The sequence below is a fragment of the Fukomys damarensis genome, unplaced genomic scaffold (genome assembly GCF_012274545.1).
Source record: "Fukomys damarensis isolate Sample0158 unplaced genomic scaffold, DMR_v1.0_HiC HiC_scaffold_28, whole genome shotgun sequence".
Classification (NCBI taxonomy): domain Eukaryota; kingdom Metazoa; phylum Chordata; class Mammalia; order Rodentia; family Bathyergidae; genus Fukomys; species Fukomys damarensis.
The window spans coordinates 40,995,195-41,001,434 of record NW_022900940.1 but is presented as its reverse complement, the minus strand read 5'-3'; the positions used below and the strand labels follow the sequence as shown (position 1 = coordinate 41,001,434).

The window sequence follows — 6,240 nt, the reverse complement described above, 5'->3', positions numbered from 1 at the left end:
TAGCTCAGTGGTTTGGTGACCTGCCTTGCAAGCGCAAGGACCCGAGTTCAATCCCCAGTACCAAAAAAAAAAAACCTCCCAAAAAAACCAAAACCAGGGCCGGGGATTTAGCTCAGGGGTTTGGTGACCTGCCTTGCAAGCGCAAGGACCCGAGTTCAATCCCCAGTACCAAAAAAAAAAAACCTCCCAAAAAAACCAAAACCAAACAAACAAAACAAAAAACAATAACAAAAACTGCAAACCAGCAGGGGATCTAGCTCCAGTGGTGCAGCCACCTGCCTCGCAAGTGCAAGGACCCAAGTTTGATCCCTGGTACCAACCCACAACAAAAACAACAACAAACAAAACCCAAACCAAACCAAAATATATAAATAAATAAACAGACCACATTCAGGTATAGTTCTTGCAATGATCCTACTTCTCTGGTATCAGAAGCTGCATTAGTCACTGTCTTTGTTGCTCAGATAAAATACCCAATACCGAGAGGAGGAGGAGGAAAAGTTTATTTTGGCTCATGTTTTCAGAAGTCTCAGTCCCTGCATGGTCAGCTGGCTTCAGACAAAAGTAGCACGGTGGAAGGGCCCAGGTAGAGAAACGCTCCTCACATCACGGAGGCCAGGAAGCAGAGAGAACAGCTGACCCAGGGAGGGAGACAGACCCTTCCAGGTCACGCCCCCAGTGACCTGCCTCTTCTGACCAGAGCCAACCTCCCAACAGCTCCCATGACTCAGCTGCCTTCCGAAAGACCCGCCTGTGGGCACACGAGGCCTTTGGGGGACAGTCTCCATCCACGCCGTAACAACTAGTCTAATACCTCCTAGTTATCAAGGACACCCTGATTTAGGTGTTGTGAGAAGTATTTTGTGGGTGTGATTACTGCGCATAATCAGCTGATTTTAAGTATAGGAGGTTATCCTAGGTAAACTGGGTAGACCTGGTTTACTCCACCGAGAGGCTGAAGACGAAGAAGTCTAGTCAGCCCGCATCTCCCACTTGCCCCACCAGTCTCCAAATGGCATAAAGCAATGCCTGGCAACAAATCTCTTAAAGTGTATCTTCTGTGGACTCTTTCTTTGGTTAAACCCTAATACAGGCACAAGGAAGAAAATCTACAGCCCTGCCATACTGGCTAGAGATCACCACTGACATTTTGTTATTTCTTGAAATTCTTTTCTTTCTACTCACATATATATTTTACATAAAGTTCCAAAAGGTCTGCTCTCTTGTTTATTTACTTGCAACAGCTTAAAGCTTCCTCATATGAATCCACTCAGTTTGTACCCTAAGGCTACCACTCTTACAGTAGAAGGCCCGTCACTGGCCCCTCTGGTTGGACACTTGTAGTGTTTTTGCTCAAGGAATGTAACTACCCTTACTTGAGCTCTCACTTCAGCTAGCCCTGTGCTCCCAGGAGAAAGGGTTCTTTTCCTCTGGTTGCCACTACAGACAAGACTTTGTGTGTTCTGGACCAAATAATTCCAGGTCCAGACTGGTCTGCTGACCCTCTCAGTCATTCCAGGTCTGCGGGTGGAGCAGTCTGTGGCTTGTGAGAGGTTAGGGCCCGTGGTGGAGCCCAGCCAAGCCCTTCCAGGCCTGCTTTCCTTGTGCAAAAGGAAAAGGTGCCTCGTCATAATGGCCTGTGGTTTGGGAGGTGGAGTCAGGTCCTGACTGGCACTGCGGCAGGCCAGGACACCTCCCTGGTGGAGATCAAGAGGCCACTTTGCAGCAATGCCCGGCAGCCCGTCACTCGTGCCTGGGGCCCTGTGGCACGCTGCGCTGAGTTAGGGTAGTACTACTGACAGGATACTTTCAGGAGGTTGGGCGCAGTCCTCGGGACCCAGTGGGGAGAGATCTGCATGGCTGTCCCCTTTTCTGTAGCTCCTAGGTTTTCCTGAGTAAGGCAGAAATGATGAGGTGGCTATGATGTTCCCATGGATAGTGAAATTTTATTTTGTTTCGTGGGTAGATTTTCTCCTGGGCTTGTCGTCGAATAGCTGAAAACGAATGGCTACAGTAGGACCAAAGAGCTATGAAGAGGGACAGGTGGGGGGCTGTCAAGTGTTCTGAGCCACAGCTTCTCTTGGGAAACTCAGGGCCGTAAATTGTGCCTGACTCACTCACTGTTAGACACTGAGGATCTCTGTCAGGTCCCAAGACCGGGTGCTGTGTGGAGATGGTGCTTGAGGCTCCAGGTAGGGTGACGATGTGCCTGTTTCGGTTCTGGGCCCCCATGAGGTCACAGATCTGCAGGGACTGTGTGCTTACATGGGCCCGTCCTGCAATCTGCACAAAGAACTGCCTGCCTACTGCTGGGTGTGGTGGCACATGCTCTCATCATAGCACTGCGAGGCTGAGGCAGGCGGATCCCTGTGAGTTCAAGGCCAGCCTGGGCAACAGAGTGAATTCAACACCCGTCTGAACTAAAGTCTAAAGAAGAAAAGAAAAAAGAAACACTGAAGTAGCAGATTGGGGAAGCTCCAAGGAGGAGGTGACAAGGGATGGCAGCTTTCTTCCCCACCCCCCACCCCCAGTACTGGGAGTTGAACCCGGGCCCTTCACATTGAGCTACTTCCCAGTCCTTTTAATTTTTATTTCATTTTGCTAAATTGCCCAGGTTGGGCTCAAACCTGCAATCCTCTTGCCTCAGCCTCAAAGAGTTCTGCAATCACAGGCATAAACCAGGCATGCCTGGCTGGATGCAGTGTTTTGTTTTTTGTACCAGGAACAAACTCAGGACCTTGCACTTGCCAGGCAGGCGCAGCACCACTGACCTAAATCCCCGGCAGGCAGTTATGAAATAACAGAATTTCCTGGGATAAAACTGCATCTGTGTCGAGCTGGGATGTGTATGGGATTGAGGTAATAAACTTACCCAAACGTAAAATCAGAAATTGGCAATAGCCATGGAGGGGGGCAGAGGGCGGGGTCCTTACCCTCTGCTATACCGGGACTCACTTTCCCTTCTTACCTTTGTCCTGGCTCAGAGCTGAGAGAGCCCTCTGAATTTCATAGATTCTGAGATGTCCTAAATGTAGGCCGGAGAATGGAAGAGAGGAAAAGATAAGAGGAATTAATCTTTTTGACAGCTTTGGGCTAAGCCAACAAAGGAAAAAAAAAAAAAAAAGCCCAACATTCCTCTACTGCACGTTAAAGATGAGCCTTTGCTTTCTGCGTGCAGAACCAACCAGGAAGCAGCGAGCCCTTCCCCTAACAGGCCGCCTCCTGCGCCAGGACACTGCCGGTTCTCATCTGTAGTCATCTGAGTGAACCCAGTGTGTAAGCAATGTGCGCCTTCTCCTCACATTTTCATCATACAACACCCTGCTTTCTTAGACCCAGGGGACATTTTTGCAACCGATGTCTCAGCTGTGTCTTAGGGAGTCTGTCCCAAGCCCATTCTTTTCTTTTTGGTTAGCATCTCTAACAGCTCAATGAACCCTCTCATTTCAGTAGTATTTCGGTCTCTCTATGTTTTGATTTGACAATCACACGTGGTGACGTGGTCCTTTGCATCCATCCCTTGGCCAGTCAGGGAGCAAGGCTACTGTAGTCCTCCCCACACCTGCCTCTCCTGGTCTGATGATCAAAAGAGGGGACTAAAAGGCCTCCCGCCATTCTGTGCCCCTTCCCCTGACAGTCTGGGCTGTCACCCACACTGGCCCCTCACACAAGGACTCCAGAGCCCTCTGGGAGCTCTCATAACCCAGCCAGTCTGTTTCTGTGAGAGCCCAGGTGAGTCAGAGCAGCGAGCAGCTGAAGGCCTGGGCTGGGACAATACATCTCACTCCCAAGGTGTTTTGGTCCCTGAACAGCCCTGGAGCTGTAAGCTTTTCAGTGAGGTGGAGAGAGAGGGGCCCGAGTGAAAACTGAGGGTCTGTATGGGGGCATCTAGATAAATTGTGCAGCTGTGTCCTCTGCCGAGGCATTACAAATTTTAGGGCATGTCATTGTAACTTGTTACCTAAAACATTTTAATAACTAATTATATAAACAAAATTTAAAAATTCTTTGTGGAGCCATAGGTTATAATCACTACAATCTCGAGGGAAAGCATGGAAGCTTTGTTTAAAAAGGGGGTGGTGTCTGCTGAAGGCCTCTGGGATGGAATGGGCATTAAAGAGGCCAAGTGCCTGAAGCCTGTTGCTACAGTCCTCTTCCCCACGTAAGAGTCCCAGAAGTCAGGGAGGCCTCCTAGGGCCAGCAGGATGTGGAGGGGTGACAGCCAGATCTCTTCAGGGCAGGACACTGGCTTGGAAGGGCAGAGACACAGGAAGACGGGGATGGGGAACCAGTACGTATAGGGGTCCAGGTTCTGCATCAGCTTCAGAAGTCAGGGAACTATGCCCAGTCCAGGGAGATGAGTTGTGGTTTGCTAACAGCACGGTGTAGAGCTTTGCCAGGCCTTGGGTAGTGCCAGATCTATTGTTCTGGGGTGGCAATGAAGGCTCTAATAAGAAACAGTGGTTTCTCTGGACCATAGCTGCCTTTCTGGCTTAAAATTCTTGGGTCTGTGGGCTTTTGGGGCCCTTTGCCGTCTGATGGCCTGATTCTAACCCAGTCACAGCAGTGCGCTGTCCTTTTCCAGGGCCTTTTCTGAGGTTACACGCAAATAATCTCCCTCCCAGAGGTGTGGAAGGGTTGAGGAGAATGCACACAGAGCATGAACATGGGACAAATGTCAGTTACGATTCCTTGTGGGACTGCATTTCAAATTTATTCGGGCTGGGGCTGGGGATTTAGCTCAGCGGTTCGGTGGCCTGCCTTGCAAGCGCAAGAATCCGAGTTCAATCCCCGGTACCCCCCAAAAACCAAATTTATTCGGGCTTCTCTAAAACAGATGTTTGTTAAACATGACAGAACTCGCTTCCTCCAAGTCATTCTACCTCCAGTCATTAAGAAATCCGTTACTGCCTTTACATTCAGCTACTTTAGCCTAGGGAACCTGAGACGTCAGGTGCATAAGACTCTCCAGGGGGCTGGGATCCCAATCCCCTCACCTCTGTGGATCACACAGGCTCCCTCGGGGTCCCTGTGTTGTGTGAATGTGACACCTTTCCTCTTACCACCCATCTAGGCCTTTCAGAAAACAGGACCACTCACATCCCCCAAGACCGATACCAACCTGCACTGTGAAACACGGCAATATAAGATGGACCAGGGTGTCTGATTCAGGGACTGCTTGTTGCTGTTGTTGCTCCCCTCTGCCTTTCCTGAAAGGTGGGTTTCCCTCACAGAGACAAAACGGTGGCCTGACTTCCAGCTCTTCAAACTTTCAGTTGGAGACTGGCTGGGGCCTGAGAATTCTGATAATGTTCCAGAAGTCTCAGTATTATTCATAAGCTCCTTATTCAGAGATCAGATGTTTAGCCACCAGGATCTGTAAACAAGAGTGAAAATGTTATTAGCCATAATCAAAAAGCTCTAAGCCCCATAAATCTCACTTAGAAAAACTGCAGCTCTTATTCCCAACCTACAGACCTTAGTTCTCACAAAATTCACAAACTGAACCCAGGTACCAGAATTCCTTTTTTTTTTTGCTTTACTTTACTTTGCTTTGCTTCCTTCCTTCCTTTTCTTCTTTTATCAGTATGTTTGCAATACATAAGAAATATATTCTTCGTAGGGAGTTGGTAATGCACATATTGCCTTTTGATCTTCTTTACTGGATTCCTAGGTCTTGAAAGAGGAACAGTAGCAGTGAGAAGTAGACTATTCTAGCTTTCTAAAACAGTGGCAACGTGAAACCGCAAAACCCACAGAAAATAGTCTGGAATAATCTATTGTGGAGGCAAAAAAGGAATTCTTGACTGGACTTGGCTCTGGGTCTTTGATCCACCACTGGCTTTTTCTTTTTTCTTTTGGTGGTACTGAACCCAGTGCCTTTGTGCTGAGCTACATAACCAGTCCCTATCCCCTTTTTATTTTGTGTTATGAGACAGGATCTTGCTAGGTCACTAAATGGCCTGGGATTGGCTCGGGATTGGCCTTCCTGCCTCAGCCTCCTAGAGTACAGTACTATGTTTGCATCATCACGCCTGACTCCACCACCAGCTTAATATACAATTTAGTCACTCTCAGTCAGGCACAGGAGGCTGAGGCAGGGGGATCACAATTTCAAGCCCAGCCTGGCAACTGGAGAGATATCCTGTCTCAAAATAAAAAAGGGCTGGGGATATAGCTCAGTGACAAGGCTCTGTATGCCCTGAGCTCAATCCCCAGTACTGCAACAAAATAACACAC

General features: G+C 48.7%; 1 long non-coding RNA gene across 1 annotated transcript; it reads right to left on the bottom strand.

The window, feature by feature from the left end:
• Window positions 1-359: 359 nt before the first annotated feature.
• On the bottom strand, window positions 360-5,424 carry LOC104875498. The gene is made up of 3 exons (XR_784081.2): window positions 5,123-5,424; window positions 2,969-3,025; window positions 360-2,427 (listed from the first exon to the last, which is right to left on the bottom strand). It is a non-coding gene; the product is annotated as an uncharacterized LOC104875498 (long non-coding RNA).
• Window positions 5,425-6,240: the final 816 nt, after the last annotated feature.